At 46.7% G+C, this 14,473-nt stretch overlaps 1 pseudogene; it reads right to left on the reverse strand.

Annotated features, from left to right (window-relative positions):
- Positions 1 to 6,533: 6,533 nt before the first annotated feature.
- On the reverse strand, positions 6,534 to 6,796 carry LOC111547675 (annotated as a pseudogene).
- Positions 6,797 to 14,473: the final 7,677 nt, after the last annotated feature.

Raw genomic sequence — 14,473 nt, forward strand, 5'->3', positions numbered from 1 at the left:
CTCCTCAGCCTCCCAAAGTGCTGGAATTACAGGTGTGAGCCACTGCACCCGGCCTGTCTTCTACTTCTTAATGTGCACTCTTCCCACAGTGCCCTTCATTTACCCACCCATTCCCCAAACAAAATGTCATGCAGGCTGGAGTGCAGTAGTGCGATCTCAGCTCACTGCAACCTCCACCTCTCAGGTTCAAGTGATTCTGCTGCCTCAGCCTCCCGAGTAGCTGGAATTACAGGAGCTCACCAACACGCCCTGCTAATTTTTGTGTTTTAGTAGAGATGGGGTTTCACCATGTTGGCCAGGCTGGTCTCAAACGCCTGACGTCAAGTGATCCGCCTACCTCGGCTTCCCAAAGTGCTGGGATTATAGGCATGAGCCACCATGCCCAGCTCTCCTGAGGTTTTTCTTGCCTGCGGAGCTTCCCCACCTCCTTTCTGCACATCCAAATCTTGCTAATGCTGTAGGCCCAGTTCTAATCCCCCGTCTTCCATGAAAGCCTTCTTGATTAAATTTGACTAACATTTGATCTCTTGGCCTCCTGTTCCCCAAGAGAAATTCAGTCTGTGCCAGATTTAGTATTGCCCTTTATCATATTATTCCAGGAGCAGGGCCCATCTGTTGGACAGGAAAGAGCATCCTCCTGTTGACTGACATGGGGGACAGAGATCCCTGGCCCCGGCTCCCCATCAGCTCTCGTTCCCCAGACAGACTTGGGAACAGCTGGAGCTCCCCCGGCCCTCTGACATCTCCAGCTGCCTCTGCTTCCTTTTCTTTTGGTTTTCCCAGGTCCCAGCTGTGGGGCCAGGACAGAGCCAGCAGCAGCACAGCCAAGGCAGTTGGAGCGAACTTCTAAGTTGCACGGACAGGTAGCATTTGGGAGTTAGAAGGAGTGCAGAACTGAGCACAAATCACACCAGTGTTGAAAATGAGGGAACGCAGTTTGCCAGCTTATTTTTCCCATCTTGCTTTCATCTAAAAAAAGAAGCTGATCAGAAATACAGTCCTCTTCAGCCTGTTAAGCCAGATGGCCCCGAGATGCTTAGCCTGCCAAGTGTGTATATATAATTATTCATCTTCATGGAATCACACCCAGGTTGGAATCCAGACTCTGACATTTTTCTTTTGTCGTTTGATCTGGAGCCAGTGAATCTTTCTGAGCCTTTGTTTCTTTTTCTGCAAAATGGGGTCACTGGCGTCTACCTTGCCCACCTCAGAATTTTTCGGGTGGGATTAGGGATGGGCTTAATGTAAGATGTCAAAGCACTAGACACGTATACGTTGCTGTTAAGTATAAAAAGTGCCATATTTTTGTTTTGTCCTAATGTGCTACTTCTTAATGAGCACTTATTCTAGCCAGATACCCTGCATTGTATCATTTAATCCTAACAACATTCCAGTAAGATAGTGCGTGTTAGCCTCGTTTTGTAGATCATGAAGGTGAGGTTCAGAAAGATTTCTAGCCTAGCCAAGTCACCCAGCATGTAAGTGCTAGAACCAGTATTTAAACCTAAGTGGTTTGGCTCCAAAGTCAGTGGGGATTTTGGGTTTTTTTTTTTTTTTTTTGGAGACAGAGTCTCACTCTGTTGCCCAGGCAGGATTGCAGTGGCGTGATCTCTGCTCGTTGCAAACTCCACCTCCCAGGTTCAAGCAATTCTCATGCTTCAGCCTCCCAAGTAGCTGGGACTACAGGTGCACTCCACCATGCCAAGCTCATTTTTGTATTTTTAGTAGAGATGGGGTTTCACCATGTTGGCCAGTCTGGTCTCAAACTCCTGGCCTTAGGTGATTTGCCTGCCTCAGCCTCCCAAAGCTGTGCATGGTGGCACACACCTGTAGTCCCAGCTACTTGGAAGGCTGAGGCAGGAGGACCGCTTGAGCACAGGAGTTTGAGGCTGCGGTGAGCTGTGATTGTGCTCCTGCACTCTAGCCTGGGCAACAGAATAAGATCCCATCTCTTAAAAAAAAAAAAGACCCAAAACTCCATGGTACAGTTGCCAGAAATCATGGATGTCATGGTGAAAGGGTGGGTCCTGAGGATTTTCTTAATAATCCAACAAAATCCTGGCATCCATGGATGTATCTAGAACACTAGACTACAAGTCAGAAGATCTGGATTTTAATTCAAGTCTGCCAACTACCTGCTGAATTTCTTTGAGCTCTGGTTTCCTCATGGACCAAATAACTTAAGGCCTCTTCCAATTCTAAAATTTAATGATTCTGTATTTTCAGCTAGCGATTACTCTTATTTCATAAAATAGGCTAGTAGGCCAGGCGCAGTGGCTCACGCATGTAATCCCAGCACTTGGGGAGGCCAAGGCGGGCAGATCACGAAGTCAGCAGTTCAAGACCAGCCTGGCCAACATGGTGGAACCCCGTCTCTACTAAAAATACAAAAATTAGCCAGGCGTGGTGGTGGACACCTGTAATCCCAGCTACTTGGGAGGCTAAGGCAGGAGAATCGCTTGAACCCGGGGGGCAAAGATTGCAGTGAGCTGAGACCACGCCATTGAACTTCAGCCTGGGTGACAGAGTGAGACTCCATGGCAAAAAAAAAAAAAAAAGAAAATAGACTAGTAGGCTTATATCATAGCAAGGATTCTCAACTTCACTGTGTATTAGGAAGTAATATTCCTGGAACTTACACACACGTACACACCTGGGCCCCCCTTCAGACCTTCTGAATCAGCATCTCTGCATCTCTAGAGTCATGGCCAGGGTATCTGTATCTTTATTTTTATTTTATTTATTTATTTGAGATGGAGTCTTGCTCTGTGACCCAGGCTGAAGTGTAGTGGCATGATCTTGGCTCACTATAACCTCTATCTCCTGGGGTCAAGTGATTCTACTGCCTCAGCCTCCTGAGTAGCTGGGATTACAGGCATGCATCACCACACCCAGCTAATTTTTGTATTTTTAGTAGTATTTTTAGGGGTTTTACCATATTGGCCAGGCTGGTTTCAAACTCCTGACCTCAAATGATCCACTCGCCTTGGCTTCCTAAAATGCTGGGATTACAGGCATGAGCCACTGTGCCTGGCCTGTATTTTTATACAGTTCCCAAGTGATTTGGATGTGCATCTAGAGCTGAGAATCACTAATCTACAATATTTAGGCTAGAGATTTAAAAAATTTTTCTGCCAGCTGGTTGGCTCTGCGGTTTACAGGGTATAGTACTAATGGGTTTGTCCCCTGAATTGTTCACTTTATACAAGGTATATGAATGAATGGAGCCCATGTTTACTGCTAGAAAAACAATTCAAGGTGTACATTTTACTGTCAGAACTCAGTCTGGTCTTCAATTAAAACAGCTCTTGGACCTAACTGCATAGTGCATTTAGCTGGATATCAAGTTGTGGGCTACTTTAGCCTACCTAAGGTCAAGAACCTCTCTCCTATTGCGAGATAGTAATGACCAGGAGTTAAGAGCACTGACTTTGGGCCCGGCACAGTGGCTCACACCTGTAATCCCAGCACAGTGGCTCACACCTGTAATCCCGGCACAGTGGCTCACACCTGTAATCCCAATATTTGGTCCATGAGGAAACCAGAGCTCAAAGAAATTCAGCAGGTAGTTGGCAGACTTGAATTAAAATCCAGATCTTCTGACTTGTAGTCTAGTGTTCTAGATACATCCATGGATGCCAGGATTTTGTTGGATTATTAAGAAAATCCTCAGGACCCACCCTTTCACCATGACATCCATGATTTCTGGCAACTGTACCATGGAGTTTTGGGTCTTTTTTTTTTTTAAGAGATGGGATCTTATTCTGTTGCCCAGGCTGGAGTGCAGGAGCACAATCACAGCTCACCGCAGCCTCAAACTCCTGTGCTCAAGCAGTCCTCCTGCCTCAGCCTTCCAAGTAGCTGGGACTACAGGTGTGTGCCACCATGCACAGCTTTTGAAGCTTTTGTATAAGAAGCAGCCTGGGCTAGAAGGCCTATAGGAAATGACTCAGATGGCAGTTCTCACGCGCGTTCCTATATTCTACAAGCACACTGATGCCTGCACTACGGCCAGCCCTGTCCTTGTGGAATTGAACCTAAGGGCAAGAAGGCCATTCCCATCCCTATAATAGGGGATGTGTATGGCTCATAAGTGGCACAGGGTGTTCAGTTCAGTTCAGCAGCGGAGAGGGCTAAGAAGGCTTCACAGAGTGTTATATACTTGAATGTGGTTTGTTTATTTACTATCTATTACTGCCTAAGAAATTATTCCAAAATTTTAACAGCTTAGAACAACAAACATCTCACATTGTCTATGGCTCAGGAATTTGGGAGTGGCATAGTTGGGTGGTTCCACCGGAAGGTCTCTTGTGAGGCTGCAGTCAAGGCATCAGCTGGCATCCGAAGGCTTGAGTGGGGCTGGAGGATCCATTTCCAAGATGGTGCATTCACGTGGCTGTTGGCAAAAGGCCTCAGTTCCTCACCATGTGGAGCTCTCCACAGGGCTGATGCTCAAGACTTGGCAGATAGCTTCTCCCAAAGCAGAGGATCCAAGAGAGAGTCAGATGGAAGCTACAGTTTCTTTAATAATCCATCCTCATGCCGGGCGTGGTGGCCCACACCTGTAATCCCAGCACTTTGGGAGGCTGAGGCAGGTGGATCACAAGGTCAGGAATTCAAGAACAGCCAGGCCAATGTGGTGAAACCCCGTCTCTACCAAAAAATACAAAACAAAAAACATTAGCCAGGCATGGTGGCATGTGCCTGTAGTCCTGCGCTACTCAGGAGGCTGAGGCAGGAGAATCGCTTGAACCTGGGAGGCGGAGGTTGCAGTGAGCCAAAATCGTGCCACTGCATTTCAGCCTGGGCAACAGAGTGAGACACTGTATCGAAAAAATAAATAAATAAATAAATAAATAAATAAATAATTTAAAAAACCCATCCTCAGAAGTCATACTCCATCATCGTTTCTACAATATCATATTATTACACAAGTCAGCCCTATTCAGTGCAGTAGAGCATTATACAGGAACATGAAAACCAGGAGGTAAGGATGACTGGGGCCATCTTGGAGGCTGGCTTGCCACAGTATTGAAGATGAATGGAGTTTTCCAGATGGATGAGGGGGAAGAAAGGCAATCCAGGCAGAAGAAATAAGGTAAAGGCATGTAAAAAGCAAGGTGCAGCATGTTCAGGACATTGTAACTGGATTGTAGAATAAAACATGGGAGAGCATGCTAAAGAAATCGGAAGGGACCTTCTATGCTAAGTGAAGGAGCTGTGCCTTTATCCTCTAGGCCAGTGGCTTTCAAATGTTGCTACACATTGGAATCTCTTGAAGAGATTTCAAAACTCCCCATGCCAAAGCTACGGCCATAGCTGGGAATAAACTCAGACATCAGCTATTTGTAAAGTTTCTCAAGTGATTCCAATCTACGGTCAAGGTTGAGAACCAGAGCTGCAGGCAATATGAAGTGACTGAAAAGCTTGAGGCAGGAGCTGTGTGGTCAGATTTCCAGTCTTCCCAGTAGTGAAGAAGGGCAGCTGTGCCTTCCTTGTCTGCTTATCTAGAAAGTTCTGTATTAGGACTAGAAAGGCCCTATCACCTGTACTTACTCAGATATCATCATCTCTACTACCAAAAAGTCAATCATAGGGCCAGGCGCTATGGGCGTGCATAGGGTGGCTCACACCTGTAATCCCAGTACTTTGGGAGACCGAGGCGGGCAGATCACCTAAGATCAGGAGTTCGACACCAGCATGGTGAAACCCTGTCTCTACTAAAAATACAAAATTAGTGGGGCGTGGTGGTGCACGCCTGTAATCCCAGCTACTCAGGAGACTGAGGCGGGAGAATTGCTAGAACCCAGGAAGTGAAGGTTGCAGTGAGCTGAGATCACACCATTGCACTCCAGCCTGGGCAACAAGAGCGGAACTCCGTCTCAAAAAAAAAAAAAAAAAAAAAAGTTAAGCATAAATATCTAAGCTATAAGTTCCCAGCATCCTAAATTGCCTATTATTTACAAATGTCCAAATCTAATGTTGACACCAACATTCTTATGTTATCACAATCACTCTGATTTTTGTTCTTGTTATTGGTCGTTTTTTTGAGATGGAACCTCCCTCTGTCATCCAAGCTGGAGTGCAGTGGCACTATCTCGGCTCACTCCAACCTCCACTGCCTGGGTTCAAGTGATTCTCCCGCCTCAGCCTCCCAAGTAGCTGGGATTACAGGCGCCCACCACCACACCTGGCTGATTTTTATATTTTTGGTAGAGACGGGGTTTTGCCATGTTGGCCGGGCTGGTCTGGAACTCTTGGCCTCAAGTGATTTGCCTGTCTCAGCCTCCCAAACTGCTGGGATTACAGGCGTGAGCCACTACACCCAGCCCACAATCACTCTGGAGATTTATTTTCCACTTAACACTGTTACATATATGCACTTCTCTATTTCCATCCTTCTTTTTTTTTTCTTTTGCCATACATCTGCCTTTATTATAAGCAGCAGGTGGGACACTTCCAACAACGGTAAAAAAAAGTAATTTACAAAAGCAGGGGTTCAGTGAAGCCATCTGGTCGTTACCCTTGGGCTCTCACACGTAGATGCCAACCCAGAGCAGCAGGAAGAGGACTCCAAAGCCAATGAAGAGTGGGGCCACCAAAGAGATGAGGAGCTCTTTTAGATATCACGAGTGTACTTGGTAGAGGTGACCTCGTAAATGAAGAACCAGGCGGTGAAGAACATGCCGATGGCCAAAAGCACCACGGTCAGATGGGGGAAGACAGCTGGGTTCACTGGGCTGCTGTATCTGCTCATGGCCTCGAGCTCCATTTTGCCCCACGCAGGCTAATCCGCCGCTCCCTTTTTTTTTTTTTTTTTTTTGACAGGGTCTTGCTCTGTGGCCCAGGCTGGAGTGCAGTGCAGTGGTGCACGATCTCAGTTCACTGCAGCCTGGAGCTCATGGGCTTAATTGATCCCTCCACCTCCTCTGCCTCCCTAGTAGCTGGGACTACAGGCACTTGCCACCATGCCTGGCTAATTTTTGTATTTTTTTGTTTTATGGGTTTTTTTAAAGACAGGGTCTTGCCATGTTGCCCAAACTGGTCTGTAACTCCTGGGCTCAAGCAGTCCTCCTGCCTCAGTCTCCCAAAGTGCTGGGATTACAGGTGTGAGCCACCGCACACAGCCAATTTTTGTATTTTTTGTAAGAGATGGGGTTTTACCATGCTGTGCAGGCTGGTCTCAAACTCCTGGACTCAAGTAATTCACCAGCCTCGGCCTCCCAAAGTGCTGGGGTTACAGGGATGAGCCACCATGCCTGGCCTACATCTCTGTTTCTTATAGTCCTTACATCCAACAGTCTTCAACACTAGTATATAAGTAAAGGTTCGCAGTGTGAGCTTTGGAGTTAGATGGACCTTTGAACTTGAGTCCTGACGTCATCAAGTATAAACTAGTTAGGTGACTTAACTTCTCATGGCCTCAGTGAACTCATCTGAAAAAATGGTGAGAGCCGGGCACAGTGGCTCAGGCCTGTAATCCCAACACTTTGGGAGGCCAAGGCAGGCAGATCACCTGAGGCCAGGAGTTCGAGACCAGCCTGGCCAACATGATGAAATCCTGTCTCTACTAAAAATACAAAAATTAGCTGGGCATGGTGGCGCACACCTGTAGTCCCAGCTACTTGGGAAGTTGAGACAGGAGAATAACTTGAACCCAGGAGGCAGAGGTTGCAGTGAGCTGAGACCTCACCACGGTGCTGCAGCCTTGGCAACAGAGCAAGACTCTGTCTCAAAAAGAAAAAAAAGGAAGAATGGTGATAATAATACCTACCTCAAAAGACCCTTGAGGATATTAAACGAGCTTGTGCATGTAAAGACCTCTCTCTGTCTGCCAAGTGCCTGACATGTAGTTAGTGCTCAGTAAATGTTAGTTATTCCACTTTCTAAATAGCATTTCAAGATTCTGTTGCATTAACTCCGTGCTCCCAAGCCCACTTAGCAGTTCTTCCCATTTCTAGTTTTTAGCTATAATATTACATGTCTTTATATAAATTGGTGGGTTTTAAAATTTTTCCCTGGTGTTTTTTGTTGTTGTTGTTGTTGTTGTTGTTTTTTGAGACACAGTCTGGCTCTGTTGCCCAGGCTGGAGTACAGTGGCATGATCTCGGCTCACTGCAACCTCTGCCTCCTGGGTTCAACTAATTCTCCTACCTCAGCCTCCCAAGTAGCTGGAATTACAGGTACCCGACACCATACCTGGCTAATTTTTGTATTTTTAGTAGAGATGGGGTTTCGCCATGTTGGCAAGGCTGGTCTCGAACTCCTGACCTCAAGCAATCCGCCCTCCTCGGCCTCCCAAAGTGCTGGGATTACAAACATAAGCCACTGCGCCCAGCCTTCCCTGATTTTTTCGATGTGGAAACTAAAGACTAGAGAAGTGAAATAACTTGTCAAACAAAGATCATACTGCTTTTAGTGTTAGAGCCAAGCCTAGGAACCAGAGCCCAGTACTCTGAGCCTTGGTCTCTTGTTATCACCCTGCCAGCCCCCAGACTCACTGGAGACTTGAAGGCAGGTCCTTCCTGGCTTCTATTCACCAGGCTGAATTATTCGGATCTCCCATTGTGTCCTCTGACATCTCCTCTCTCTTTCATCACCATGGAGGTCCCTCATCAATTCAGCATAATTGGATCAGCATCTCTGCTGGGCCCTGGGGAGTGGGAGCAGACGATGACTAATGCTTTAGAGACCTGGACTCCACCCTCAGCGCCTCTGGATCTCTGTTGGTTGATGTGCAGTCAGATGGGGACGGGGATCCTGTCTGACTCAGGATCCCTCTCTCCTACCTGGAGCACTGTCTGATTTCATTGAATACACCCTCCTAGAACAGTAGAGCCTAAAGAGACCCTAGAAATTGGCTGGGTGCAGTGGCTCATGCCTGTAATTCCAGAACTTTGGAAGGCCAAGTCAGGCGGACCACTTGAGGTCAGGAGGTCAAGACCCACCTGCCCAACATGGCGAAACCCCGACTTTCTACTAAAAATACAAAAGTTAGGCAGGTGTGGTGGCGCACACCTGTAATCCCAAATACTCGGGAGGCTGAGGCAGGAGAATCACTTGAACTCGGGAGGCAGAGGTTGCGGTGAGCGGAAATCTTGCCACTACACTCCAGCCTGGGCAACAGAGTGAGACTCCATCTAAAAAAAAAAAAAAAAAAAAAAAAAAAAAACAGAGAGAGCCCCCAGACCCAGCCCCTGTTATTTGAAAAATGAGGAAACTGAGGCTCAGTGATGCAGGTTGATCTGTGGCAGATGTGGGGCTGGGACCCAAACCTCCTGACTCCAGTGTGCTGTTGGGAAGAAGGCACTGGAGCCGGGCAGGTGAACCTGGGCACGGGAGTGAAACAACCCTTGATTTCCTGTTGTGTGAGATAGCTGTGCTCAGCTCAGGGAAGTGATAAGCATTAAATGAGATAACTATTGTAGAGCACAGAGTGCTGTGCTCAATAAACGATGGTTATTACTTACTAGAGCACAGTCATAAAGAGGCCAGCTGGGCTTTGGAGTCAGAAAAGCTATTCTATTCAAATCCTAGTTAAACACTTACTAGCTGTGATTTGGGACAACTTATCTAACAAGAGCTAATACTTACTGAATTTTACTTGTTCCCAGTATTAAGCTAAGTGCCTTAGAGATATTATTTCATGTAATTTTACTAACAGTTTTCTGACATAGGTACTACCAGTATCCTGATTTTAGGATTGAAGATACTTAGGCATGAGTCAATTTCACTTCAGCAGCCTTTTTTTTTTTTTTTTTTTTTGAGACAGAGTCATGCTCTGTTGCAGGCTGGAGTGCAATGGCACGGTCTCGGCTCACTGCAACCTCCACTTCCCAGATTCAAGTGATTCTCCTGCCTCAGCTTCCCAAGTAGCTGGGACTATAGGGGCATGCCACCATACCCGGCTAATTTCTGTATTTTTAGTAGAGATGAGGTTTCGCCATGTTGACCACGCTGGTCTTGAACTCCTGACCTCGTAATCTGCCCGCCTTGGCCTCCCAAAGTGCTGGGATTACAGGCGTGAGCCACCACTCACAGCCAGCAGCCTATTTTTCTCTGATCATCGTCTAGCTTCCATTATTTTCTGCCATGCATACCTATCTTCTCCCAGTGCTTGAGGATTCTCTCCTGCTTTTGAGCTTTGGAATAGGCCATAGTCTCTCTCTCTCTCTCTCTCTCTCTCTTTCTTTTTGAAACAGGGTCTCACTCTGTCACCCAGGCTGCAGTGCAGTGGCAAGATCACAGCTCACTGCAGCCTCAACCTCTTGGGCTCAAGCAATCCTCCCACCTCAGCCCCCTGAGTAGCTAGGACTACAGGGGTGTGCCACCACACCCAGCCAATTTTTTTTTTTTTTTTTTTGTAGAGACAGGATTTTGCCATGTTGCTCAGGCTGGTCTCAAACTCCTGGGCTCAACTGATCCCACCTCAGCCTCCCAAAGTGCTGGGATTACAGGCATATTTTCGCACAGCTCAATTTTTACTTATTCTCTTTTTTTTTAGAGACAGGGTCTCGCTCTGTTGCCCAGGCTGGAGTACAGTGGTGCAATCACAGTGTAGCAGAACCAGCCGCAGACAAAACTCCTTAGACACTGAGTTAAAGAAGGAAGGGGTTTATTCGGCTGGGAACGTCGGTAAGACTCCTGTCTCAAGAGCTGAGCTCCCCGAGTGAGCAATTCCTGTCCCTTTTAAGGGCTCACAACTCTAAGGGGATCTGCATGTGATGGATTGAGCAAGCAGAGGGTATGTGACGGGGCTGCATGCACCGGTGGTCAGAGTGAAACAGAACAGACCAGGAAGTTTCACAATGTCTTTTCTATACAATGTCTGGAATCTATAGATAACATAACCGGTTAGGTCAGGGGTCGATCTTTAACTACCAGGATTAGGTCAGGCAGGCCCAGGTCTGGTTTCAGGTCTGGTTTCAGGTCTGGTTCCTAGGTGCCAGGCTACCTGCCTTTAGTTTCACTTCTCTTTTCTTTTCTGAGTATAAAACAATATAAAACAATATGAGAGGGTCTGTCTCTCTTCTCTCATTTCCCCCCTTTGAGACTCTCACTTTTTATTAGTGGGAGTTCTCATTCTTATTTTCGCTACTTATGTCTTCCTGTGCAATAGACCGATAATGATTCATATAGTACACTTGTGCTGATACATAACATAAAGTGACACTGAGAGACTGGGCTATATGCTCGGCTAATTGCAAAAACAAATTTCTTGTTTTTCCTGGAATTTCTGGTACTGGCACATTCAGTTCATCATAGAAGGTTTGAAATACTGGCTCAGGAGAGTGTTTATAAATTTTTCTCAAACCACGATATTTACTTGAAGATTGAGTCCAGCTCCATCAATTTTTAGGGTTATACGTTCTCTTTTTTCTAGCGAGGATTAAGGGGGTTGGTTATTACTAGTTCTAAGGGGTTACACTGACCACTGGTATAAGAAGGGCCTCTTTTCCTTTGCTGAAGGTGGACAGGATTTTTTCATTTTTTTTATTCTAGTAACCTAAATGACACAAGACCAGTATCTACATTTATTTTCACACAGTCTTAATTCATGATAAATGTACTTATTTTTTGCCATATAGTCTCGTTTCTGATCACTGAAGCCTTGAACTTCTGGGCTCAGGTGATCCTCCCACCTCAGCCTCTTGAGTAGCTAAGACTATAGGCATGCACCACCACATCCAGTTATTTATTTTTTTTTTTTTTGATAGAGATAGGGTCTCGCTATGTTGCCCAGGCTGGCCTGGAACTCCTGGCCTCAAGCAATCCTCCAGCCTCAGCCTCCACAAGTGCTGGGATTACAGACATGAACCTCCTGTCCTGCCTGCAGTCTCTTAAATGCCCTCTCACCCGTTCTCTCCACCAAGTCTGTTCTTCCCCTCTGTTCCAGCGTTGCTGCTGACTCTCCTCTAAGGAACCTTCCCTGTATGCCTGTGCAAGCTCCTCCAGTGTCCTCTCCCTCCTGCCTGCTGAAAGCAGCTGGATCTATTCCTCAGGTTTGTTAGTTTTACTTCTCTTTTGTGTATCACCTATCAGGCCTCATTGTGCACCCTGGTTCCCTCTTAACATAGAAGACTTCCTAAGGAACACATCTCCCCAGCCAATTCACTTCAGTCAACATGGCTTGCACATGCTAATTTGACTTAGTAGAGGATTCTAGGTACAAATTCCTATTTTTTTCCCTCAGAATATTGAAGACCTCACTCCTTTGTCTTCTAGCATGCAGTTCTGTCGGTTAAAGATCTGATGCAGTCTGTGTCTCAGTCCTTTATTTCTGGAAACTTTGATGGCTGACCTTTATCCTTTTTTGGGGGGGGAGGGGGCAGAGTCTCGCTTGATCCCCCAGGCTGGAGTGCAGAGGTGCAATCTCGGCTCACTGCAACCTCCACCATCCGGGTTCAAGTGATTCTCCTGCTTCAGCCTCCTGAGTAGCTGGGATTACAGGCACCTGCCACCACGCCCAGATGATTTTTGTATTTTTAGTAGAGATTGGGTTTCACCATATTGGCCAGGCTGGTCTCAAACTCCTGACCTCAGGGGATCTGCCTACCTCACCCTCCCAAAGTGCTGGGATTACAGGTGTGAGCCACCTAGCCCAGTTCCCTTTATCCTTAAAGGTCAGATACTTCACTGGTACGGGTACCTAGATATACATCTCTTTTGCACTGGAAGACTTTTAGAAATAGAAGATTTGGGCCAGGCGTGGTGGCTCACACCATAATCCCAGCACTTTGGGAGGCCGAGGTGGATCATGAGGTCAAGAGATCGAGACCATCCTAGCCAACATGGCGAAACCCCGACTCTACTAAAAATACAAAAATTAGCTGGGCATGGCTTGTGCCTGTAATCCCAGCTACTCGGGAGGCTGAAGTAGGAGAATCACTTGAACCTGGGAGGTGGAGGGTGGAGTAAGCAGAGATTCTGCCATTGTATTCCAGCCTGGGCAATGAGAGCGAAACTTCATCTCAAAAAAAAAAAAAAAAGAATGGGTCTGTTATAGAAGCCATTGTGGCCATTTCTAGTGAGCACTCTCACCATATGATAGCTCTGCACCACTTTGGGACTCTGCAGAGGGTCCCCACTAGCAAGAAGGTCCTCATTGGATGCAGCCCCTAAACATTGGACTTCCCGACATGTATAAATTACCCAGTCTCAGGTATTCAGTTATAGCAAAAGAAAACAGACGAACACAGGCCCAATCTCTTGTGGAATTATGTAGACACCTGTTGGACCAGTCATGTGGACAGGAGAGATACTGAGATACCTGTGCCATGACCTACCTTTTACAGCCAAGGCAGGCAAGGTGCTGTGACTGTCTACCACAGCCATGTGGGATGGCAGAAGCCCCCCAAGGGGCAGAATTCCAGGCAGACAGACTACCCATCTCCCCATAAGGACTCTAGAGTATTTCTTCTGGGATGGAGTTGCCTTTTTCTTTACCTTCTGGGACCTCTTTTTTTCCTTTTTTTAAACTGGGATCTCTCACTTTGTTTAGAAAGCATTTCGAATACCTTTAGCAGATTAAAGAAGCCATTCAATTATGAATGCATTGACACAACACTATTCAGAAGGACATTTGCCCTAAAACCAAATTATTAAATTGATAACATATTTTAGTCATCAAGTGGCATATGCTAAGCAGACATCTTCCCTTCCCTTCTGAACCCCACCCCAATGCCAGCTCTCGCCTCTGGAAATCAAGGATGATTGGCAGTGGAGAGTGAATCAGAGGCATAGTTCAAACCAAGAATGGAGTGAAGGTCAACAGTCCAGTGAAACTCGGGGTACGGTGAACATCAGAGTAAGTAAGCATTGAGTATGTCTTTCATAACCTGCCTGGTAACTTTTTTTAAAACAGTGACTTTGTATTTTGACTCGATTCTAACAAAATGTCTCCCATATCAAAATGTTCCTTTTATCAAATTGGGTTCCCCAAACTAAGCTTCTTTGAGGCATAGTTGGACTAAGACTCACATAGCTGACTCCTAGGCCACTACTTTTATCAGATAGGGCACAGTCTCCTGGCAGAGGGGTCCCTGGCGCAGGCAAGACAGATTCCAGGCCCAGATTCTGCTGTTATTTGTCTCCCGTGGGTTGCTGCCTGAGCAGTTGTTAGATGGAGGAGATGCTCCACCCAGCCTTTGTCTCACTCTTCACACCCCCTTCCTCTCCCTTCTGCATTGCAGATCTGGAAGTGGCAAGGGTGACCTGACTGCCTGTGTCCCCAGTCCCCAATCCCAGGCCTTGCCACTGTCTTGCCTCCTTGTCTTCAATAAATAAAGGTGAGGCCCAAGAGATACCCTCACCTTCTTGCTCTCCGCAGTTCAAAACTCAGGAGCTGCAGAGCCTGTAAGACGTCCTCTGAGCTCTTTTAGGTGGCTGGGAAGACAGCTAGGGCACAGCCCTTGGATGCTTGGACCCTTCATGTAAACAAGGAGATGACCTCCCCCAGGGAGCTGTCCTTGGC

Source organism: Piliocolobus tephrosceles, chromosome 1 (assembly GCF_002776525.5).
Source record: "Piliocolobus tephrosceles isolate RC106 chromosome 1, ASM277652v3, whole genome shotgun sequence".
Taxonomy (NCBI): Eukaryota; Metazoa; Chordata; class Mammalia; order Primates; family Cercopithecidae; genus Piliocolobus; species Piliocolobus tephrosceles.